At 38.1% G+C, this 26,550-nt stretch overlaps 1 long non-coding RNA gene across 10 annotated transcripts in view; it reads right to left on the bottom strand.

The window, feature by feature from the left end:
• Positions 1-26,550, bottom strand: part of LOC107129819 (uncharacterized) — a 499,418-nt gene that overhangs the window by 315,993 nt on the left and 156,875 nt on the right. For 2 of the 10 annotated variants that reach the window (XR_012435064.1, XR_010586982.2), the window contains exon 3: positions 20,835-20,938. The exons of the other annotated variants lie outside the window; for them this stretch is intronic. This is a non-coding gene — a long non-coding RNA (uncharacterized lncRNA). The remainder of the gene's footprint in view (positions 1-20,834; positions 20,939-26,550) is intronic. 10 annotated transcript variants of the gene reach the window in all.

The following is a 26,550-nucleotide window of genomic DNA, read 5'->3' as shown; positions in this document are numbered from 1 at the left end:
TATCTCCCACAGATAAATGAAAATATGTGAAGTTTGTCTTTCTGTGCCTGGTGTATTTCACATACCATAATGACCTCTAGTTCCATCCATATTGCTGCACATGACAGGATCTCATTCTTTTTTATGGCTAAATAGTACTCCATTGTGTATATTCCACGTTTTCTTTATCTATTCATCTGCTGATGGACAATGAGGTTGCATCTAAATCTTGTTTACTGTGAATAGTGCTGCAATAAACATGGGCATGCAAATACCTCTTTGATATACTGATTTCCTTTCTTTGGGATTGTGGGATCATATGGTAGTTCTATTTTTAATTTTTCAAGGAAACTCCAAACTGTTCTCCATAGTGGTTGTACTAATTTACATTCCCATCAAGAGTGAAAGAGGGTTCTCTTTTCTCCACATCCTTGCCAACATTTGTGTTTGCCTGTCTTTTGCATTACTAATGACTGTTAAACAGAATATATATATATTTATGTTTGACATATATGATATATATGCTATATATGTAAAGAGCTACTGTTACACTAATGTTATAATTAATGTTCTGATAATATAATCGGCACTGTATTATGGGCCAAGCATGGTGGCTCATGCCTGTAATCCCAGCACTTTGGGAGGCCAAGGCGGGTAGATCGCTTGAGGCCAGGAGGTCAAGACCAACCTGGGCAACATGGCAAAACACCATCTCTACAAAAAATACAAAAAAATTAGCCAGGTGTGGTGGCATGCACCTGTAGTCCCAGTTACTTGGGAGGCTGAGGTGGAGGATCACCTGAGCCCAGGACAAGGGGGCTACACTGAGCCATGATCATACCATTGCACTCCAGCCTGGGTGACAGGACAAGACTCTGTCTCAATAAATTAAATAAATAAATAAATAATTACATATGTACGTAATGAGAGAAATAAAGCTAAAAGCAGGAAAATGAACGAGGAGACTAATAGTTCAGGTAAGAGGTGAAGAAGATTTGAGCTTAGTGAAAATTGGGATTGAGAGAAAGACACAGAGAACTACTTCAAATGTATAATTGATAAGTTTTTGTTTCTGGTTTGGTTTGGGTCAGGATCTTGCTCTACTACTTAGGCTGGAGTTCAGTGGCACAATTATGGCTCACTGTAACCTCAACCTCATGGACTCAAGGGGTACTCCCACTTCAGCCTCCTAAGTATCTGGGACAACAGACACATGCCACCACACCCAGCTAATGTTTTTTAATTTTTTTGGTAGAGACAGGATCTTATATGTTGCCCAGGCTGGTCTTGAACACCTGGCTTCAAGCAATCCTCCTGACTTGGCCTCCCAAAGCTGGGATTACAGGCTTGAGCCAAATGCCCAGCCTTAATTGATAAGTTTGGTTACCAGTTACATATGTGCAGCTGAGGGACTGAGAAAAATTTAGGAGGGCCTCTAGGTTTCTCGCTTGGAGAAGGGGCTGCAGAATTTCCATTAAGGTATATTGAGACTCGATTTATGTCCGAGCATGTCATTAATCTTAGAGAATGTCCTGCATGCAGATGAGAAGAATGCATATTCTGTGGTTGTTGGTTGGAGTACTCTGTAGATGTCTATTTGGCCCAATCAGCAGAGTTTACAATTTGAGTTCATAATTTCTTCTTTGGTTTTCCGCCTTGATAATCTGTCTACTGCTGTCAGTGGGGTGTTGACATCTCCTCTATTACTCTGTGGATGTCAAAGTCTTTTCTTAGGTCTAGGAGTAATTGCTTTACCAATGTACTTCTGCTAGGTAAAACACTAGGTTGTTTTATGTCTTCTTCATAAAGGCATTTAGCAGGATAAACTTTCCTCTTAATGTTACTTTTGCTGCATCCCAGAGGTTTTGGTATATTGTGTATCTATTTTCATTTGTTTCAATAATTTTTCTGCACACAGAACCTCCTCTAAGATTGACCACATGCTTGGACATAAATCAAATCTCATAACAATTCTGCACCCCCTTCAGCAATAATTTGCTTTACCAATTGCTTTACCAATGTTGGACATGTATATATTTAGAATAGTTAACTCTTCTTGTATAATTGAACCCCTTATCATTATGTAATGCCCTACTGTGTCCTTTTTTTACTGTTGCAGGTTTTAAAAGTTTGCCATTTGCATGATAGATCTTTCTCCATCCCTTTACTTTGAGCCTTTGGGCATCATTAAATGTAAGATGAATCTCTTGAGGACAGTAGAAGGATGAGTCTTTTTTTTTGTTGCTCAATTTGCCACTCTATGTCTTTTAAGTGGAGCATTTACACTGCTCAATAAATTCAAAAATATCAAATTTATACCAAGTAGCTTCTCAGGCCACAGTGGAATAAAAATAGAAATCAATACTAAGAGGAACTCTCAAAACCACATAAATACATGGAAATTAAACAACTTGCCCCTAAATGACTTTTGTGTAAAAAACAAAATTAAGGCAGAAATCAAAAAACTTTTTGAAACAAATGAAAATAGAGACACAGCACACCAAAATCTCTGGGATGTGGGAAAATCTGTATTAAGAGGAAAGTTTATACTGCTAAATGCCTTCATAAAGAAGACATAAAACAACCTAACCATGAACCTAACAGAAGTAGAAGAACAAGAACAAACTAAATCTAAAGCTAGAAGAAGAAAAATATATAAAATCACAGCACAGTTAAAAGAAATTGAGATCCCCCAAAAAACATACAAAGGATCAATGAAAAATTGGTTCTTTAAAGTATTATCAAGGTTGATAGACTGATAGCTAGAATAACCAAGAAAAAAAGAGAGATCTAAATAACACAATCAGAAATAACAAGGGTGACGTTACAAGTGATCCCACAGAAATACAAAAGATCCTTATAAACTACTATGAACACCTCTATGCCCACAAACTAGAAAATCTAGAGGAAATGGATAAGTTCCTGGAAAAACACAACCTCTCAAGATTGAACCAGGATGAAACAGAAATATTGAACATACCAATAACAAGTAATGAAAATGAATCAGTAATAAAAAGAAAAAAAACTACCAACCACAAAAAAGCTCTGGACCAGATGGATTCACAGCCAAATTCTCCCAGATGTACAAAGAGCTGGTACCAATCCTACTGAAACTATTCCAAAAAATTAAGAAGAAAGGACCCTTCCCTAACTCATTCTACAAAACCAGTGTCATCCTGATACCAAATCTGGCAAGGGTGTACAACAAAAAAAGAAAACTGCAGGCCAATATCCCTGATGAACATAGAAGCAAAAATGCCCAATAAAATACTAGCAAACTGAATCCAGCAGCATATCAAAAAGTTAGTTCTCCATGATCAAGTGGGCTTTATTCCTGGGATGCAGTGATGGTTCAACAGACACAGATTGAGAAACGTGATTCATCACACAAAGAGAATTAAAAACAAAAACCAAATGATCATCTCGATAGATGAAGAAAAAGCTTTGCACAAAATCCAACAACCATTCATGATAAAAACCCTTAACAAAGTAGGGATTGAATGAACATACCTCAAAGCAATAAGAGCCATCTGTGACAAATTCACCACTAACATCACAATGAATGGGTACATGCTGGAAGCATTCCCCTTGAGAACTGAAACAAGACGAGGATGTGCACTGTCACCACTACTCAATATAGTACTAGAAGTCCTAGCCAGAGCAATCAGATGACAGAAAGAACTAAAAGGCAGCCAAATAAGAGGAAGTCAAGTTATCCATATTCACTGACAATATGATTCTAGACCTAGAAACCCCTAAATATTCTGCCAAAAGACTTGTAGACCTGATACACAACTTCAACAAAGTCTCAGGATACAAAATAAATGTACAAAAATCAGCAGCATTTCTTTTTTTTTTTTTTTTTTTTTTTTTTTTTTTTTTTTTTGAGATGGATTCTTGCTCTGTCTCCAAGGCTGGAGTGCAGTGGTGCAATCCTGGCTCACTGCAGCCTCCTCCTCCCAAGCTCAATCAATTCTCCTGTCTCAACCTCCCAAGTAGCTGGGACTATAGTCACATGCCACCACGCCCAGCTAATTTTTGTATTTTTAGTAAAGACAGGCTTTCACCATGTTGGCCAGGAAGGTCTTGATCTCCTGACCTCGTGTTCTGCCTGCCTCGGCCTCCCAAAGTGCTGGAATTTCAGGCGTGAGCCACTGCGCCTGGCCAATCAGCAGCATTTCTGTACACCAAACCTGAGAACCAAATCAAGAATGCAATTTCACTTACAATAGCCACAAAAAATAAAATACTTAAAGAAAAAATGAGATATGTAGATGACACAAACAAATGGAAAACTATTTTATGCTCATGGGTTGGAAGAACCAATATCATTAAAATGTCCATACTGCCCAAACCAATCTACAGATTAAATACTATTCCCATCAATTACCAATGTCACTTTTCACAGATTTAGAAAAAACTATTCTAAAATTCATATGGAACCAAAAAAGAGCCCAAATAGCCAAGGCAATCTTAAGTAAAAAGAAAAAAGCCAGTAACATCACATTACCCAATTTCAAACTATGCTATAAGGCTACAGTAATGAAAACAGCATGGTAATGGTACAAAAATAGACAGATAGACCAATAAAACAGAATGCAGAACCCAAAAATAAAGCCACACACCTACAATCAACTCCTCTTTAGCAAAGTCAACAAAAATTACAATGCGGAAAGGATATTCTATTCAATAAATTGTGCTGTAAAAACTGGCTAACCATATGCAGAAGAATGAAACTGGACTCTGATCTGTTACCATATACAAAAATTAAGTCAGGATGGATTAAAGACTTAAATCTAAGACCTTCAACTATAATAATCCTAGAAGAAAAGCTAGGAAATACTCTTTTAGACATTGTCCTAGGCAAAGAATTTATGATGAAGACTCCAAAAGCAAATGCAACAAAAGAAAAAAATAGACAAATGGGACTTAATTAAACTAAAGAGCTTCTGCACAGCAAAAGAAACCATCAACAGAGTAAAGAGACAACCTACAGAATGGGAGAAAATATTTGCAAATTATGCATCTGATAAAGGTTTAATATCCAGGATCTATAAGAAACTTAAATCAACAAGAAAAAAACAAATAACACTATTAAAAAGTAGACACTTCTCAAAAGAAGACATACAAGAGGCTAACAAATATATGAAAAAATGCTCATCATCATTAATCATCAGATAAATAAATGCAAATCAAACCCACCATGAACACCATCTCACACCAGTCAGAATGGCTATTATAAAAAAGTCAAAAAATCACAGATGTTGGTGAAGTTGCAGAGAGGGAATGCTTATACACTGTTGGTGGGAATGCAAATTAGTTCAGCCCTGGTGGAAAGCAGGTTGGAGTTTTCTCAAAGAATTAAAAATAGAATTACCATTTGACCCAGCAATCCCATTTCTGTGTATATACTCAAAGGAAAATAAATTGTTCTATCAAAAAGACACATGCAGTTGTATGTTCCTTACACAACTATTCAAAATAGCAAAGACAAGGAATCAACCTCGGTTCCCATCAATAGTGAACTGGATAAAGAAAATATGGTACCTATACACCATGGAATACTACACAACCACAAAGAAGAACAGAATCATGTTTTTTGCAGAAACTTGGATGCAGCTGGAGGCCATTATCATAAATGAATTAATGCAGAAACAGCTAATGAAATACCCCATGTTTTCACTTATAAGTGGGAGCTAACCTTTGGGTACATCCACACACAAAGATGGGAACAATAGACACTGAGGACTCCATAATGGAAGAGTGGTGGAAACAGGGGTTGAAAAAGTACCTATCAGGTTTTATGTTCACTATTTGGGTGAGAGGATCATTAGAAGCCCAAACCTAAGCATCACACAATATACCCATGTAATAAATCTGCACATGTACCCCCTGAATCTAAAATAAAAAATATATATATTTTAAAAAGGAAATCTCCCTCCTTATAAAAAAGTTACACTGAGCATAATAAGGTAGAGCTGTTTGAGGCAGAAGAAAATAAGGTGATTGAAGCTTATTAAGTAAATGTTATCCATTAGCAATTCAAATTGATTCATCCAGAAGTTGGTTGAGAAAATTTATGACAACATCCTGCTCCCCACACAAAGATACATTGGAAAAGTAGAGAAAAGAATTCAAGATGATTTTATCTTAGACTAAAATAAACATTCAATAGAAAGATAACTGGAAAATCTCAAAACAGTTGGAGATTAAACAACACATTTCTAAATAACACAGAGAGCAAAAAGAAATCTCAAGAAAATTTTAAAAATATTTTGAACTGAATAAAAATGAAAACACAACAAAATTTGTGGGATACAGTGAAAGCAGTTCTTAGAGAAAATTTATAGCACTGAATGCATGTATTAGAAAAAAGAAAGATCTAAAATTGATCATCTAAACTTCTACCTTAGGAAACAGGGGGGTTGGGGGCAGGGAAGAGCATATTAAATCACAAGTAAGCACAAAAAAACGAAACAAGAAATTAAAGCATAAATCAAGGAAACTTACAAAAGGAAATAGAGAAATAAATGAAACCAAGAGCTAGCTATTTGAAAACAGCAATAAATTAATGAGCCTCTAGACAGGCTAAGAAAAACAGAGAGAAGACACAAGTTACTAACATGAGAAACAAAAGAGGGACATCATTACAGATCTCATGAACATTAAAAAGAAAATAAAGGAATATTTTAAACAACTCTTTGCTCACAAATTTTGTAACCTAGATGAAATGAACCAATTCCTTAAAAAACACAATCTACCACAGGTCACACAAGGAGAAATACATAATTTAAACAGCACTACGTTAAAGAAACTGAATCAGTAATTAATAGCCTTCAAAACAGAAATCACTTGGGCATGATAGATTCACAGGTGAATTCTACCAAACATTTAAGGAAGAAATTATATCAATTTTCTACAATGTCTTTCAGAAAATAGAAGCAGAGCAAGAACTTCCTAACTCATTCTATGGAGACGCAATTACCCTAATACAATAATGTGTACAGTGTGTCAATGTAAATTCATTAATTAACAAATGTACCACTCTGGTGCAGGATTTTGATAGTGGGGAAGGCTGTATAAATGTGAGGGGAGGGAGATATGGGAAATCTCTATACCTCTGTCCAATTTTGCTGTGAATCTAAAACTGCTCTGAAAAATGAAGTCTATTTTTAAAAACAAGATACTTAAAAAGTAAATATTCAAGCATTACCTTTTTTAATGTAATTTTATTTATTTATTTACTTTTATTTTTCTATAAGTTATTGGAGTACAGGTGATATTTGGTTACATGAGTAAGTTCTTTAGTAGTGATTTGTGAGATTTTGGTGCACCCATCACCCAAGCTGTATACACTGCACCATATTTGTAGTCTTTTATCCCTCGTCCTCATCCCACTCTTCCACCCAAGTACCCTAAGTCCATTGTATCATTCTTATGCCTTTGCATTCTTATAGCTTAGCTCCCACATGTCAGTGAGAACATACGATGTTTGGTTTTCCATTCCTGAGTTACTTCACTTAGAATAATTGTCTCCAATCTCAACCAGGTCACGGAAAATGCTGTTAATTCATTCCTTTGTATGGTTGCGTAGTATTCCATCGTATATATACACCGCAGTTTCTTTATCCACTCATTGATTGATGGGCATTCAGGTTAGTTCCACGTTTTTGCAGTTGTGAATTGTGCCTCTCTAAACATGCATGTGCAAGTATCTTTTTCACATAATGACTTCTTTTCTTCTGCATAGATACCCAGTAGTGGGATTGCTGGATCAAATGCTGATTTAATGCAACTATCAAATGGTAGTTCTACTTTTAGTTTTTTAAGGAATCTTCATACTCTTTTCCATAGTGGCTGTACTAGTGTACAGTACACTGCTGGCTGTACCAGCAATGTAGAAGTGTTCCCTGATTACCAAATCCATGCCAACATCTACTGTTTTTTTGATTTTTTGATAATGGCCATTCTTGCAGGAGTAACATGGTATCTCATTGTGGTTTTCATTTGCATTTCCCTGTTCATTAGTGATGTTGAGTAGTTTTTCATATGTTTGTTGACTATTTGTATATCTTCTTTTGAGAACTGTCTATTCATGTCCTTAGCCCACTTTTTGATAGGGTTGTTTGTTTTTTCTTACTGATTTGTTTGAATTATTTGTAGATTCTGAATATAGTCCCTTGTCAGATGTATAGATTGTGAAGATTTTCTCCCACCCTGCGGGTTGTCTGTTTACTCCGCTGACTGTTCCTTCAGCCGTGCAAAAGCACTTTAGTTTAATTAGGACCCAGATATTTATCTTTGTTTTTATTGCATTTGCTTTTGGGTTCCTGGTCACGAAATCCTTGCCTAAGCCAATGTCTAGGAGAGTTTTTCCAATGTTATCTTCTAGAACTTTTATAGTTTCAGGTCTTAGGTTTAAGTCTTTAATCCATCTTGAGTTGATTTTCGTATAAGAGATGAGGATTCAGTTTCATTCTTCTACATGTGGCTTGCCAATTGTCCCCGCACCATTTGTTGAAAAGGGTGCCCTTTCCCCACTTTATGTTTTCATTTGCTTTGTCGAAAATCAGCTGGCTGTAGGTATTTGGGCTTATTTCTGGGTTCTCTGTTCTGTTCCATTGGTCTATGTGCTATTTTTATACCAGTACCATACGGTTTTGGTGACTATGGCTTTATAGTACAGTCTGAAATCAGGTAGTGTGATACTGCCAGATTTGCTCTTTTTGTTTAGTCTTGCTTTGGCTATACGGGCTCTTTTTTGGTTCCATATGAATCTCAGAATTGTTTTTTCTAATTTTGTGAAGAATGGTGGTGGTCTTTTGATGGAGATTGCATTGAATTTGTAGATAGTTTTTGCCAGTATGGTCATTTTCACAATATTGACTCTACCCATTCATGAGCATGGAATGTGTTTCCATTTGTTTGTGTCATCTTTCTTACAGCAGTGTGTTGTAGTTTTCCTTGTAGACGTCTTTCAATTCCTTGGTTAGGTATATTTCTAAGTTAGTTAGTTAGTTAGTTAGTTAGTGTGTCTGTTTGTTTGTTTGGTTGGTTGGTTGGTTGGTTGGTTGGTTGGTTGGTTGGTTGGTTTTTGCAGCTATTGTAAAAGGGGTTGAGTTCTTGATTTCATTCTCAGCTTGGTTGCTATTGGTGCACAGAAGACCTACTGATATGTGTACATTAATCTGTATCAGAAAACTTTGCTGAATTATTTTATCACTTCTAGGAGCTTTCTGGAGAAGTCTTTAAGATTTTCAAGATAAACAATCATATCGTCAGCAAACAGTGACACTTTGACTTCCTCTTTACTGATTTGTACGCCTTTTATTTCTTTCTCTTGTCTGATTGTTCTGGCTAGGACTTCCAGTGCTATGTTGAAGAGGAGTAGTGAGAGTGGGCATCTGTCTTGTTCCAGTTCTCAGAGGGAATGCTTTCAGTTTTTCCCCATTACATATTATGCTGGCTGTGAGTTTGTCATAGATGGCTTTTGTTACATTAAGGAATGTCACCTGTATGCCAATTTTGCTGAGAGTTTTAATCATAAAGGGAAGTTGAATTTTATCTAATGTTTTTTCTATATCTATTGAGATGATCATGTCATTTTTGTTATTCTTACTGTTGGTTTGTTTTTGTTCTGTTTCCTTTAGTTTGATTGTTTTTAATCACATTTTAACTTCTGGGATACATGTGCAGAACATGCAGGTTTGTTACATAGGTATACATGTGCCATGATTGTTTGCTGCACCCATCAACCTGTCATCTACATTAGCTATTTCTCCTAATGCTATCCCTCCCCTTGCCCCCAACCCCCAACAGGCCCCAGTGTGTAATGTTCCCCTCCCTGTGTCCATGGGTACTCATTGTTCAACTCCCATTTATGAGTGAGAACATGCAGTGTTTGGTTTTCTGTTCCTCTGTTAGTTTGCGGAGAATGATGATTTCCAGCATCATCAATGTCCCTGCAAAGGACATGAACTCATCCTCTTTTATGGCTGCATAGTATTCCACAGTGTATATGTGCCTCATTTTCTTTATCCAGTCTAACATCAATGGGCTTGTGGATTGGTTGGTTCCAAACCTTGCTATTGCGAATAATGCTGCAATAAAGATATGTGTGCATGTGTCTTTATAGTAAAATTATTTATAATCCTTTGGATGTATACCCAGTAATGGGATTGCTGGGTCAAATGGTATTTCTGGTTCTAGATCCTTGAGGAATTGCCACACTCTTTCAACAATGGTTGAACTAATTTATACTCCCACCAACAGTGTAAAAGTGTTCCTATTTCTCCACAACATCTCCAGCATCTGTTTTTTCCTGACTTTTTAACAATTGCCATTCTAACTGGTGTGAAATGGTATCTCATTGTGGTTTTGATTTGCATTTCTCTAATGACCAGTGATGATGAGCTTCTTTTTCATGTGCTTCTTAGCTGCATAAATGTCTTCTTTTGAAAAGTGTCTGTTCATATCCTTTACCCGCTTTTTGATTGAGTTGTTTGTTTTTTCCTCTAAATTTAAGATCCTTGTAGATTCTGGATATTAGCCATTTGTCAGATGGATAGATTGCAAAAATTTTCTCCCATTCTGTACATTGCCAATTCACTCTGATGATAGTTTCTTTTGCTGTGCAGAATCTCTTTAGTTTAATTAGAACCCATTTGTCAATTTTGGACCTTCTTGTACTTGCTTTGGTGTTTTAGTCATGAAGTCTTTGCCCATGCCTATGTCCTGAATGGTTTTGCCTAGGTTTTCTGCTAGGGTTTTTATGGTTTGGGGGGGTCTTAGGTTTAAGTCTTTAATCCATCTTGTGTTAATTTTTGTATAAGGTGTAAGGAAGGAGTCCGGTTTCAGTTTTCTGCATGTGGCTAGCCAGTTTTCCCAACACCATTTATTAAATAGGGAATCCTTCCCCATAGCTTGTTTTTATCAGGTTTGTTCAAAGATCAGATTGTAGACGTGTGGTGTTATTTCTGAGGCCTCTGCTCTGTTCCATTGGTCTATATATCTGCTTTGGTACAAGTACCATGCTGTTTTGGGTACTGTAGTCTTGTAGTACAGTTTGAAGTCAGGTAGTGTGATGCCTCCAGCTTTGTTCTTTTTGCTTAGGATTGTCTTGGCTATACAGGCTCTTTTTTGGTTCCATATGAAATTTAAAGCAGTTTTTTCTAATGCTGTGAAGACAGTCAACGGTAACTTGATGGGAATAGAATTGAATCTCTTAATAACTTTGGGCAGTATGGCCATTTTCACGATATTGATTCTCCTATCCATGAGCATGGAATGTTTTTACATTTGTTTGTGTCCTCTCTGATTTCCTTGAGCAGTGTTTTGTAGTTCTCCTTGAAGAGGTCCTTCACATGTCTTGTAAGTTGTATTCCTAAGTATTTTCTTCTCTTTGCAGCAATTATGAATGGGAGTTCACTTATGATTTGGTTTTCTGTTTGTCTATTATTGGTGTATAGAAATGCTTGTGATTTTTGCTCATTGATTTTGTATCCTGAAATTTGCTGAAGTTGCTTATCAGCTCAAGGAGTTTTTGGGATGAGATGATGGGGTTTTCTAAATATACAATCATATCTGCAAACAGAGATAATTTGACTTCCTCTCTTCCTATTCAAATACCCTTGATTTCTTTCACTTGCCTGATTGCCCTGGCCAGAACTTCCAATACCATGTTGAATAGGAGTGGTGAGAGAGGGCATCCTTGTCTTGTGCTGGTTTTCAAAGGGAATGCTTCCAGATTTTGCTCATTCAGTATGATATTGGCTGAGGGTTTGTCATAAATAGCTCTTATTATTTTGAGATATGTTCCATCAGCACCTAGTTTCTTGAGTGTTTTTAGCGTTAAGGTTGTTGAATTTTATCAAAGGCCTTTTCTGCATCTATTGAGATACTCCTGTGATTTTTGTCATTGGTTCTGTTTATATGATGGATTACATCTATTGATTTGTGTATGTTGAACCAGGATTGCATCCAGGGATGAAGCTGACTTGATTGTGGTGGATAAGCTCTTTGATGTGCTGCTGGATTTGGTTTGCCAGTATTTTATTGAGCATTTTCACATTGATGTTCATCAGGGATATTGGTCTGAATTTTTCTTTTTCTTTCTTTTTTTTTTTTTTTTGTTGTTGTGTGTCTGACAGGTCTTGGTATCAGGATGATGCTGGCCTCATAAAATGAGTTAGGGAGGAGTCCCTCTTTTTCTGTTGTTTGGAATCGTTTCAGAAGGAATGGTACCAGCTCCTCTTTGCACCTCTGGTAGAATTAGCCTGTGAATACTTGTGGTCCTGGGCTTTTTTTGGTTAGTAGGCTATTAATTACTGCCTCAATTTCAGAACCTGTTATTGGTCTATTCAGAGATTCAGCTTCTTCCTGGTTTAGTCTTGGGAGCGTGTATGTGTACCAGGAATTTATCCATTTCTTCTAGATTTTCTAGTTTATTTGCATAGAGGTATTTATAGTATTCTCTGATGGTAGTTTGTATTTCTGTGGGATTAGTGGCAATTTCCCCTTTATCATTTTTTATTGTGTCTATTAGATTCTTCTCGCTTTTCTATTAGTCTGAGTAGTTGTCTATCTATTTTGTTAATCTTTTCAAAAAACTGTCTCCTGGATTCATTGATTTTTTTGAAGGGTTTTTCATGTCTCTATCTCCTTTAGTTCTGCTCTGATCCTCGTCATTTCTTGTCTTCTGCTAGCTTTTGAATTTGTTTGCTCTTGCTTCTCTAGTTCTTTTAATTTTGATGTTAGGGTGTTGATTTTAGATCTTTCCTGCTTTCTCATGTGGGCATGTAGTGCTATAAATGTACCTCTAAACACTGCTTTAGCTGTGTACCAGAGATTTTGAGATGTGTCTTTGTTCTCATTGGTTTCAAAGAACTTAGTTATTTCTGCCTTAATTTCATTATTTACCCAGTAGTCATTCAGGAGCAGGTTGTTCAGTTTCCATGTAGTTGTGCAGTTTTGAGTGAGTTTCTAAATCCTGAGTTCTAATTGATTGCACTGTGATCTAAGAGAGTGTTTGTCATGATTTCCATTCTTTTGCATTTGCTGAGGAGTGTTTTACTTCCAATTATGTGATGAATTTTTAGAATAACTGCTATGTGATGCTGAGAAGAATGTATATTCTGTTGATTTGTGGTGGAGACTTTTGTAAATGTCTATTAGGGTCTGCTTGGTCCAGAGCTGAGTTCAAGTCCTGAATAACCTTGTTAATTTTCTGTCTCATTGATCTAACACTGACAGTGGGGTGTTAAAGTAACCTGCTATTATTGTGTGGGAGTCTAGGTCTCTTTATAGGTCTCCAAGAACTTGCTTTATGAATCTGGGTGCTCCTCTTTGAGTGCATATAGATTTAGGATAGTTAGCTCTTCTTGTTGCATTGATCCCTTTACCATTATGTAATACCCTTATCTTTTCTGATCTTTGTTGGTTTAAAGTCTGTTTTATCAGAGTCTAGGATTGTAACACCTGGGTTTTTTGGTTTTTTTTTTTTTTTTTTTTTTTTTTTCCTATCCATTTGCTTTGGTAAATATTCCTCCATCCCTTTATTTTGAGCCTATGTGTGTCTTTGCACGTGAGATGGGTCTCCTGAATACAGCACACTGATGGGTCTTGACTCTTTATCCAATTTGCCCTGTGTCTTTTAATTGGAGCATTTAGCCCCTTTACATTTAAGGTTAATATTGTTATGTGTGAATTTGATCCCGTCATTATGATGCTAGCTGGTTATTTTGCCCGTAAGTTGATGTAGTTTCTTCAAAGTGTCGACGGTCTTTAGATATTGGTGTGTTATTGCAGTGGTTGGTACCAGTTTTCCCTTCCATATTTAGTGCTTCCTTCAGGAGCTCTTATAAGGCAGGCCTGGTGGTGACAGAATCTCTCAGCATTTGCCTGTCTGTAAAGGGTTTTATTTCTCCTTCACTTATGAAGCTTAACTAGGCTGGATATGAAATTATGAGTTGAAAATGCTTTTCTTTAAGAATGTTGAATATTGGCCCCAACTCTCTGCAGAGAGATCTGCTGTCAGTCTGATGGGCTTCCCTTTGTGGGTAACCTGACGTTTCTCTGTGGCTGCCCTTAACATTTTTTCCTTCATTTCAACCTTTGTGAATCTAACAATTCTGTGTCTTGGTGTTGCACTTCTTGTGGAGTATCTTAGTGGTGTTCTCTGTATTTCCTGAATTTGAATGTTGGCCTATCTTGCTAGGTTAGGGAAGTTCTCCTGGATAATATACTGAAGTGTGTTTTCCAACTTGGTTCCATTCTCCCCATCACTTTCAGTTACACCAATCAAACGTATGTTTGGTCTTTTCACATAGTCCCATATTTCTTGGAGGCTTTGTTTGTTCCTTTTCATTTTGTTTTCTCTAATCTTGTCTTCACCCTTTATTTCATTAAGTTCATCTTCAATCTCTCATATCCTTTCGTCCACTTGGTCAGTTTGGCTACTGATATTTGTGTATGCTTCAAGAAGTTCTCATGATGTGTTTTTCAGCTCTATCAGGTCATTTATGTTCTTCTCTAAACTAGTTATTCTAGTCAGCAGTTCCTGTAACCTTTCATCAAGGTTCTTACCTTCCTCGCACTGGGTTAGAACATGCTCTTCTAGCTCAGAGGAGTTTGTTATTACCCACCTTCTGAAGCCTACTTCTGTCAGTTCATCACACTCATTCTCCATCCAGTTTTGTTCCCTTGCTGGTGAGGAATGTGATCCTTTGGAGGAGAAGAGGCATTCTGGTTTTGGGAATTTTCAGTCTTTTTGCACTGGGTTTTCCTCATCTTCATAGATTTATGTACCTTTGATCTTTGATGCTGATGACCTTTGGATGGGATTTTTGCATGGGAGTCCTTTTTGTTGATGTTGATGTTATTACTTTCTTTTTCTTGGTTTTCCTTCTAACAGTCAGGCCCCTCTTCTGCAGGTCTGCTGGAGTTTGCTGAAAGTCCACTCCAGACCCTCTTTGCCTGGGTATCACCAGCAGAGGCTGCAGAACAGCAAAGATTGCTGCCTGTTCCTTCCTCTGGAAACTTTGTCCCACAGGGGCACTGGCCAGATGCCAGCTGGAGCTCTCCTTTATGTGGTGTTTGTCATTTGTCAATCCCTGCTGGGACGCGTCTCTCAAGTGCTCTGCTGGGACATCTACTGCTCTCTTCCAAGCCAGCAGGCAGGAACATTTAAGTCTGCTGAAGTTGCACCCACAGCCGCCACTTCCCCCAGGCACTCTGTTCCAAGGAGATGGGAGTTTTATCTATAAGCCCCTGACTAGGGGTGCTGCCTTTCTTTCAGGGATGGCTGCCCAGAGAGGACGAATGTAGGAAGGCAGACTGGCTACAGTGACTTTGCCACACCATAGTGGGTTCTGCCCAGTTCGAACTTCCCACGCAGCTTTGTTTACGTTGTGAGGGGAAAACGCCTACTCAAGCCTCAGTAGTGGCAGATGCCCCTCCCCCCACCAAGCTGGAGCATCCCAGGTTGACTTCAGACTGCTGTGCTGGCAACAAGAATTTCAAGCCAGTGGATCTTAGCTTGCTGGGTTCCATGGTAGTGGGATCCACTAAGTTAGACCACTTGGCTCCCTGGCTTCAGCCCCCTTTCCAGAGGAGTGAGCAGTTTTGTCTCGCTGGGGTTCCAGGTGCCACTAGGGTAAGAAAAATAATGCCTGCAGCTACCTCAGTGTCTGCCCAAACAGCCACCCAGTTTTGTGCTTGAAACCCAGGGCCCTTGTGGTGTAGGCACCCAAGGGAATCTCCTGGTCTGCGGGTTGTGAAAACTGTGGGAAAAGCATAGTATCTGGGCCAGATAGCACAGTCCCTCACAGCACAGTCCCTCATGGCTTCCCTTGGCTAGGGGAGGGAGTTCCCCACCCCCTTGCACTTCCTGGGTGAGGCAATGCCCTATCCTGCTTCTACCTGCTCTCCATGGGCTGCACCCACTGTCTAACCAGTCCCAACGTGATGAACCAGGGACCTCAGTTGGAAATGCAGAAATCACCTGCCTTCTGCATTGGTCTCGCTGGGAGCTGCAGACTGGAGCTTTTCCTTTTCGGTCATCTTGCCAACATTCCGATCATGTGATTTTTGTTTTTAATTCTGTTTATGTGATGTATCACATTTATTGACTTGCATCTTTTAAACCATCCCTGCTTCCCTGGTATGAAACCCACTTGATCGTGGTGGATTATCTTTTTGATATGTTGTTAGATTCAGTTAGCTAGTATTTTGTTAAGGATTTTAGCATCTACTTTCATCAAGTATATTGATCTGTAGTTTTCTTTTTCGGTTATGTCCTTTCCTGGTTTAGGTATTAAGGTGATACTGGCTTCATAGAATTAATTAGGGAGGATTCCTTCTTTCTCTGTCTTATGGAATAGTGTTAAAAGTTTTGGTACCAATTCTTTGGCTATCTGGTAGAATTCTGCTGTGAATCCATCTGATCCTGGACTTTTTTTGTTGGTAATTTTTTAATTAGCATTTCAATCTCACTGCTTGTTACTGGTCTGTTCAGGATATCTAATTCTTTCTAATTTAAGCTAGGAGGGTTGTATTTTTCCAAGAATTGATCCATCTCTTCTAGGTTTTCTAGTTTGTGTGCGTAAAAGTGTTCATAGTAGCCTGGAATCATCTTTTGTATTTCTGTGGTATCAGTTCCAATATTTCCTGTTTTGTTTCTTACCGAAGTTATTTGGATTTTCTCTCTTCTTTTCTTGGTTAACCTTGCTAATGGTCTATCAATTTTATTTATCTTTTCAAAGAACCGGGCTTTTGTTTCATTTATCATTTTTATTGTTTTTTATGTTTCAATTTCATTTAGTTCTGCTCTGATTTTTGTTATTTCCTTTTTTTCTGATGGGTTTGGGTTTGTTCTTCTTTCTCTAGTTCCTTGAGGTGTGACCTTAGAAGGTCAGTTTGTGCTCTTTCAGTCCTTTTGATGTGGGCATTTAGAGGTATGGACTTTTCCCTTAGCATTGCCTTTGCTGTATCCCAGAGGTTTTGGTAGGTTGTGTCATTATTGTCATTCAGTTGAAAAATGATTTAATTTCCAACGTTATTTTGTTTTTGACCAAATGCTCATTCAAGAGCAGGTTATATAGTTTCCATGTATTTGCATGGTTTTGAAGATTCCATTTGGTGCTGATTTCCAGTTTTATTCCACTGTGGTCTGAGAGAGTGCTTGATATAATTTAAATTTTCTTAAATTTATTGAGGCTTGTTTTATGGCCTATCATGTGGTCTATCTTGCAGAAAGTTCCATGTGCTTTTGAATAGAATGTGTATTCTGTGGTTTTTGGATAAAATTTTCTGTATATAGCCGGGTGAGGTGGCTCATGCTTGTAATCCCAGCACGTTGGGAAGCCGAGGCAGGTGGATCATGAGATCAGGAGTTTGAGACCAGCCTGGCCAACACAGTGAAACCCTGTCTCTACTAAAAATACAAAAATTAGCTGGGCATGGTGGCGGGTGCCTGTAGTCCCATCTACTCAGGAGGCTGAGGCAGGAGAATCACTTGAACCCAGGAGATGGAGGTGGCAGTGAGCTGAAAGTGTGCCACTGCACTCCAGCCTGGGCATTTGAGCTAGACTCCATCTCAAAAAAAAAAAAAAAAAAAAAAAAAAAAAAAAAAATGTTCTGTATACATCTGTTAAATCCATTCATTCTGAGGTATAGTTTAAATCCATTGCTTCTTTGTTGACTTTCTGTCTTGATGACCTGTCTAGTGCTGTCAGTAGAGTATTCAAGTCCCCCACTATTATTGTGTTGCTGTCTATCTCATTTCTTGGGTCTATTAGTAATTGTTTTATTAATTTGGGAGCTTCAGTGTTAGGTGCATTATATGTTTGGATTGTGATATTTTCCTATTGAACAGGCCTTTTACCATTTTATAATGTCTCTCTTTGTCTCTTTTAACTGCTGTTGCTTTAAAGTTTGTTTTGTCTGAATAAGAATAGCTACCCCTGCTCATTTTTTGGTGCCCATTTGCAGGAAATGCCTTTTTCTACCCCTTAACTTTTAGTTTATGTGAGTCCTTACGTGTTAGGCGAGTCTCCTGAAGGCAGCAGATACTTGGTTGGTGAGTTCTTATCCATTCTGCAGTTCTGTGTCTTTTAAGGGGAGCATTTAGGCCATTTACATTCAATGTTAGTATTGAAATGTGAGATACCATTGCATTCATCATGCTCTTTGTTGCCTGTGTGCTTTGGGTTTTTTTGTTTTTTGCTTTTGCTTTTTAAAATGTATTTTTGTTTTATAGGTCCTGTGCGATTTTTGCTTTAAAGGGGTTCTGTTTTGATGTGTTTCCAGGATTTGTTTCAAAATTTAGAGCTCCTTTTATCAGTTCTTGTAGTAGTGGCTTGGTAATAGCAAATTCTCTCAGCGTTTGTTTGTCTGAAAAAGACTGTATCTTTCCTTCATATATGATGCTTATATTCACTGGATACAAAATTCTTGGCTGATTATTGTTTTGTTTGAGGAGGCTGAAGATAGGGCCCCAATCCTTTCTGGCTTGTAGGGATTCAGCTGAGAAACCCACTGTTAATCTGATAGGTTTTCCTTTATAGGTTACCTGGTGCTTTTGTCTCACAGATCTTAAAATTCTTTCCTTCATCTTAACTTTGGATAACCTGATGACGATGTGCCTAGGTGATGATCTTTTTGCGATGAATTTACCATGTGTTCTTTGTGCTCCTTGTATTTGCATGTCTAGGTCTCTAGCAAAGCCAGGGAAGTTTCCCCCTATTATTTCCCCAAGTATGTTTTACAAGCTTTTAGATTTCTCTTCTTCCTCAGGAACACCAATTATTCTTAGGTTTGGTTGTTTAACATAATCCCAGACATCTTGGAACCTTTGTTCATACTTTCTTATTCCTTTTTATTTGTCTCTGTTGCATTGGGTTAATTTGGAGGCCTTGTCTTTGAGCTCTGAATTTCTTTCCTCTACTTGTTCAATTCTATTGCTGAGACTTTTCAGAGCATTTTGCATTTATTAAAGTGTGTCCAAAGTTTCCTGAATTTTTAATTTTTTTTTTTTTTTTTTTTAGATGGAGTCTCACTGTCGCCCAGGCTGGATTGCAGTGCAGTGACATGATCTCTGTTCACAGTAAGCTCCACCTCCCAGGTTCACGCCATTCTCCTGCCTCATCCTCCCAAGTAGCTGGGACTACAGGCACCTGCCACCACACCCGGGTGATTTTTTGTATTTTTAGTAGACAGGGTTTCACCATGTTAGCCAGGATGGTCTCAATCTCCTGACCTTGTGATCCACCTGCCTCAGCCTCCCAAAGTGCTGGGATTACAGGTGTGAGCCACCGTGCCTGGCCCCTGAATTTTTTGTTTTTTTCTTTAAGCTATCTATTTCCTTGAATATTTCTCCCTTTGCTTCTTGTATCATTTTTTGGATTTCCTTGCACTGGGCTTTGCCTTTCTCTGCTGCCTCCCTGATTAGCTTAATAACTAACCTCCTGACTTCTTTTTCAGGTAAATAAATCAGAGATTTTTCCTTGGTTTGGATCCACTGCCGGTAAACTACTGTGATTTTGGGGGAGTGTTAAAAAGCCTTGTTTATCATATTACCAGCATTGGTTTTCCGGTTCCTTCTCATTTGGGTAGCCTCTGTCAGAGGGAAGGTCTAGGGCTGAGGGCTGTGGTTCAGATTCTTTTGTCCCACATGGTGTTCCCTTGATGTAGTACCCTCCGTCTTTTCCTAAGGATGTGGCTTCCTGTGAGCCAAACTGCAGTGATTGTTGTCTCTCCTCTGGGTCTATCCACCCAGTGAGTCTGCCTGGCTCTGGGCTAGTACTGGGAGTTGTCTGCACAGAGTCCTGCGATGTGAACAGTCTATGGGTCTCTCAGTAAGATACCAGACTCACTGGTATCTATGGATACCAGTGCCTGTTCCAGTGGAGATGGCAGCAGGGTGCAACGGACTCTGTGAGGGTTCTCAGCTTTGGTGATTTAATGCTCTATTTTTATGCTGGTTGGCCTCCTGCCGGAAGGTCGTGCTCTCCAGAAAGCATCAGCTGTAGTAGTGTGGAGAGGAACCGGCAGTGGGCGGGGCCCTAGAGTTGCCAAGATTATATGCCCTTTGTCTTCTGCTTCCAGGGTGGGTAGGGAAGGACCATCGATCGGGTGGGGGCAGAGCTAGGTGTGGCTAGGCTCAGACTCTCCTTGGGCAAGTCTTGCTACGGCTGCTGTGGGGGATGGCAGTGAGATTCCCAGGTCAGGTCACTGGAGTTGTGTACCTAGGGGGATTATGGCTGCCTCTGTTGAGTCATGCAGGTTGTCAGGGAATTCGGGGAAAGCCGGCAGTCACAGGCCTCAGACAGCTCCCACACAAAGGGAAGGGCTGGTCTCACTCCCACCAAGTCCTTCCCAACAGCCCCAAGTCTGTTTCCAGGCAGAGGGCCAGACGGGCTTGAAAACTTGCTGCAGGCTACCTGCCTCCCAGCTGCAAAAGAAAGGTCTTGGTACTTCCCCCACCTGTGGAGTCTTCACACTGAATTTCAGCCCTCCCCTGAGTTCTGAACAGCAGGCTTGTTGCCTGTTCAAATTGTTTCAAAGTTCAGTTAGAGAAGTCCTTCTCCCTGTCTAGTTTTAACCCCTCCTCCTTTGGCCACCCTCCTGATGGATCCCTGTGGTGCCAGGCAGGAATGGCATGTTAGGGGACCCAGTGAGCTCCCAGGGCCTTTCTGCAGCTTCTTCTATCCCTGTATTTCACTTGGTTCTCTAAATTGACCCAACTGTAGGTAAAATTGGAAACTTCTCCCACAAACAGAATTTCAGTTTCTCTAGTGAGGGTGTGTGTTCAGGAGAGGATGGTCTCCCTTTCCCGCTTCCACAGGTGGGGCACTCACAGTATTCAGGGTGTCTCCCAGGTCCTGCAGGAGTAGTCTGCTTCCTTCAGAGGGTCTGTGGGTCCTCTCAGGATTGGTGGTTTGTTCTTGCAGTCAATCTGGACCTAAAATTCACAATGCAAGCCTCCATGTGCTGCTCTGTGTAGAGCTGCATTCTAGTCCTTCTTCCCATCGCCATGATGATCCCTAACTCCTCAAGTGTTACCTTTAATTCTACTCGCTGAGGTCTGATTTATGGGAAGAGATTGTTTCCCTTAATAAAATACAGTAGTCCCCTCTTATCTGAGATTTCACTTTCCTCAGTTTCAATTATCCATAGTCAACTGCAATCTGAAAATATTACATGAAATAAGATATATCGAGCAAGACAGATCACATTTACTTAACTTTTATTATGGAATAATCTTATTATTGTTCTATTTTATTATTAGTTGTTGTTATTAATCTCCTACTGCACTTAATTTATACACATTATCTTAAGTCTGTATGTACAGGAAAAAAAAAAACATAGTATATAGAAGGTTCAGTACTATCCACAGCTTCAGGCCTCCACTGCAGGTCATGGAAAGTTTACCCCATTAATAAGGGGGAAAATACTATATTCAAGACATATTTGCTGATTGGATCGATGCAAATACATTTGTTGTATTAACAAATAAATTGTCACTTAAATGAATTAGAATGTAATCTGAGTCCATACCTAGAAACTAGAAAATCTTCTGTCCCCTTCCCATCTGACCCTGGCCCTCTAAAATTTGGTCTGGGGAATCTCCACTGAATGTAATTTGAGGTAAATGAGTTGTAAATATTTAAACACTAAAAGGCTTAGAAAGTATTATATTGTCCTATATCTGGCTTTCCGCTAAGTTGAGAACTTTTGGGTTTTAAGAATCATGTGGTAGAGCATCAGAGTTTTAATCTACACCACATTATACATGGGCACTACTTAAAAGATTCTGTACTCACTGTACAAACCACTATACTGGGAACTTGGAATTAAGAGACCAATAAGAGACAGTTTTTGACTTTACCTTATTAGAGTTTTGGAGAAAACAGAGTGTCAAAAAGGAAAATGTCCCTCTAAATAAACTTTTCTCAGAGAAGTCAGAGGATATATGATATATATATATATATATATTTCCTCAAAGAGGATATATTTATTTAGAGAGACATTTGGGCTTGTATTCCCCTAGTTTGACCTATATTTCTATTTGTCTCTTAGGGGCAGAATATAAGGAAATCACTAAGCAGGTTTCATATATGAGGCACCATTAGCCAAATCCAACATGAGAAGATCAAGCCCTGGAACCACTCCTCTAATTCAATTTCTTGACTAAGTACTACCTGAAAAAGAGCAAATGTGTCCTAGAATTGATAACATAGGGTTAGGACAAAAAACTTCGGATCTCTAAGACAGGAAATGTGCTTATCTTCCCATTAGAAACACACTTCAAAGAATTAGGCACATACTTCAAAGGGTGTTTACCAGCCTGTCTCTCTGATGCCTTGGTCTAGTAGCCAGTAATAACACCCCATTAGCACCTCATTAGCCAGAACTCAAGAATGCTGGAAGGCATTCCTGGATGAAGGAAGCATCCCCAGACTGAAACTACAAAGATTTCTCCACTTTTCTTACCACTTTTGTAGATACCACAATGGTCAGTCACACTCAAAAGTAATATATGTCAGAGTTCTGGAGTTGGTGTCAGCTAAACAAATAGAGCAAGGTAGAACACATTTTAACACCCAGATATCATATATCCAAATCTTCCTTTTAAAATACACTAAAATAGGCATACAGTTTTGGAGCACGTTGGTGACATATGTCTCCAAAATTCTTGACTGATAATGAAATTTTGTCCCCAACCTCACACTTCACTTCTTAGTCTCTTTCACTTTCTACATTATGAGAATTCCTGTTGCTTGTTTACCATTTAATCTGGTAACTCATAGTACAGCACCTGTCACATTGCAGGCACTGATATTCTCAAACAAGAGTTCAAAACACTCCTTCCTCACAAAAAGCAAAATCAACTCCCTAAAGAGATTCCATTATTTGTACATGGTTTCTACTCACACGGCATAGTGCAAGAGAGTTGGACCCATTCTATAAACTTTTTAAAATGTATCTCATATAGTACCCATCAGCCTGAACAAATATGCCCACTTAGAAAGTTAACATAAACTGTTCAGTTGCCAGACAACTAAGATTTTCAGAAACTTTGTAAGTGTTGTTTGAATGTCAAAGGAAGGCCAAAAATTCTGACATATTGTGGGGGAAAAAGTTGCGTTTCTTGATACTGTTTTGTTCTAGAGTAGAGTATGCTCTTTTTATGAAGCTAAAGAGAAAAGTGAAAATAAGACGACATTGGACACAGTATAAACTGCCCTGGTGATGGGTGCACCAAAATCTCAAAAATCACGGCTAAAGAATTTATTCATGTAACCAAACACCACCTGCTCCCTAAAAACCTATTGAAATAAAAAATACATTAAAAAAAAAAAAAGAAAAGTGGAAATATACGATGAAAATGAAATGACTAATATTCTTTTAAAGTAAAGGACAGGCCGGACACAGAGGCTCACGTCTCTAATCCCAGCCCTTTGGGAGGCCGAGGGGGCGAATCATGAGGTCAGGAGTTCAAGACCAGCCTGGCCAATACGGTGACACTCCATCTCTACTAAAAATACAAAAAATTTGCTAGGTGTCATGGCGGGTGCCTGTAATCCCAGTTACTCAAGAGGCTGAGGAAAGAGAATCACCTGAACCCAGGAGGCAGAGGTTGCCGTAAGCCGAGATCGCGCCACTGCAGTCCAGCCCAGGCGACAGAGTGAGGCTCCGTCTCAAAAAAAAAAAAAAAAAAAGGAAAAGCATTCTGATGAAACCGTATTAGTATTCTTCATATTCTATGAGCTGGATAAAAGGTCAAGTTTTCCACAGAATATCAAGCAGTGATTCCACTTGGAAATTCCATCGAATAAAAGAACGAAAGGAAAACTGCCTTATTTGGTATGCCACCTTGTGAAAACACATTGATAAATGTCACGTCATGCACACAATTCTAGATCAGTTACATAGCTGGGGGGAAATTTACTGACTATGCAAACTATTTTATCGCTAAGGATCTGATGAATTGTTTAAGGAAAATAATACAGATACATGTCTATAAATCAAGTAAGAAAGAGAGATACAATAAAACCTGATTCTTCCTCCCAGTCCTAACGTCAATCACCACCATCAACAGTTTCATCAAATTCCCAATTCATAAATGTATTCATATTTTTATTCAAATTGGTACATATATATACATTGTTCTGAATCGTTATTTGTATTTAATAATATATTTTAAAGTTTTTTCCATATGAACGTAAACATAGCTCTTTTTGTTTTTTTTTATTTTAGTAGCTGCATGACATTCTATTGTACAAACTTATATAGCCAGTCACTTAATGTTGGGGTGTTTCCAGTTTAGTAAGCTAGGTGTGAATTTTTCTTTTTTCAGAATTTGGTTTCAATGTTGTGGTAATGTTGTAAAAAATCAATTGGAAGAGCTTTGATACTTCCACAGTCTTGATCTTTTTTTTTTTCTTTCTTTCTTTTTAAGGGTAGTGCTTTCACAATGTATTTTCCTTTTCTTTTCTTCCTTGTAATTATTCTGTTTGGAGATTTCCTTTACATCTAAGATATGTACTTTCCTGGAAAATCATCTATGTATCCAGGTTTTCAAATACATTCATGAAAAAATTCCTAAACATTTCTTGAAATCCCCTCTGTATCTGATTGTTTTTTATTTTGGTTTCGTTTCATGTATTTATGTTATCTCCTTTTTCTTGTTAAATTAGGTTAGCTAGTGATTATCTGCGTTACCAGGGGGTTCTTTCACTTACTTATTAGTTCTATTGTTTTCTTATATTCTAATACATTAATTTTGCTGTTATCTTTATGAAGCCTTATTTCTGCTTTCTTTTTCTTTTCTTTTCTTTTTTTCTCTTTTTTTTTTTTTTTTTTTTTTTTAGAGACAAGGTCTTGCGATATTGCCCAGGCTGCACCTGAACTCCTGGGCTCAAGGGATTGTCCTGCCTCATCCTGCTAAGTAGCTGGGACAACAGGTGTGTACCACCATGCCCAGCTTTCTACTTTCTTAAAAATAATTTTTCTGGTTTTTCCCTAACTTTTTATGTTAAAAGATCATTTTGTTTGGTGTCAAGGACATACATTTTCTCCTGAGCATGGTTTCAGCTATATAAGTTCTAATATGTAATATTTTTATAATAGTGTTATTTTCTAGTGCTCCACAATTTCAGTTCTGACTTTTCTCTTTGAGCTAAAGATTGAGTTGTTTTTTGCTATTATTGTTGATAACTCTAGGTGGTTGGGATTTTGTTGTTATTTGTCTTGAATTTGAATATTTTATTTTATACTAAATTTCTAGTTTCAGTGTGTTGTCATCAATTACCATATTACACAATCTTTCTAGTTTATGGAATTTATTGAAGTTTTCTTTGTATCCAAAAATATGTTGTTGGGTTTTAATATTCCAAACATGTTGCAAATGAGATGGCATTTTCTGATTTCAAGTCAAGGAATTTGTTCAATATTGTTTAGATTTCATTATGTATATTTTTCAAGAACGATGCTTGGTTCTTCTATTCACAGCATTCTTTTGTGTCTGAGATTATCTGTCTGTGTCCTTTACACTTAAATAGTTTGACTTGGTCCAAAATTGTCAAATTCTCTGGTAAGTTTCCTTCCTTCACAACCTTTCTCTCCTTCATTTTCTTTCTTCTATGACCTCTCATTTCAAAAATAACATTGTCTTTAATTTTTCTAATAACATGGAAGATTTTATGTTTAAAATGTTTCTTCTACTCCCTGGCATACCATTAGTCTGATATGACTTATTCATCTATCTTATATAATAATAATTATTATTGACCACTTTTTATATGCCACTTTACCTGGATGAGTTCCTATTTCTTTCTTTTGTCTTACTATCCATTTGTATATCCCATGCTCATTCTTTTCAAATGATGACTGTATCAGTCTACTGGAGCTTCCATGGTAAATACTATCAAAATAAATACCACAATAATTTAATATAATAATACTTTAATACTATAATAAATACCATAAAAATACTACAGACTTGGTGGCTTAAACAACTGAAATGTAGTTTAAGCCACAACAGAAATATCGTTTAAGCCACCCATTTCTCCAATTATGGAAGTTGGAAGTCCAAGATCAAGGTGCCAATACGGTTGGTTTCTGGTGAGGCTTCTCCTGGCTTATATACAGTCAACTTCTCACAATGACCTCAAGTGGCTTTTCCACTGTGCACATACAAAGAGAGAGAAAGCTCTGGTGTCTCTTCCTCTTCGTAAAAGAACACCAGTCCTTTTGAATTAGGGCCCTACATTTATGATCTCATTTAACCTTAATTACCTCTTAGACAGCCCTGCCTCCAAATACAGTCATATTGCGGGTTAGGGTTTCAACATGTGGTTTGAGGTGGGGACACAATTTAGTGCATAACAATGACAGAAAACTGGTACTGCAAGAATCTTGAATTTGAATACACTGTTTCAAAATATTTTCTTGCTAATTCTGAGGCCCGGGTGTATCTCCAGCTACACGATCCATGCATTTGAGTTACTAAACCCCCATTGTTTCCATCTACATCCCTCAATACGGAGTGCAGAGGATATCTCCCCAATG

Source organism: Macaca fascicularis, chromosome 5 (assembly GCF_037993035.2).
Source record: "Macaca fascicularis isolate 582-1 chromosome 5, T2T-MFA8v1.1".
Taxonomy (NCBI): domain Eukaryota; kingdom Metazoa; phylum Chordata; class Mammalia; order Primates; family Cercopithecidae; genus Macaca; species Macaca fascicularis.
This window is presented reverse-complemented; position numbering and strand designations above follow the sequence as displayed.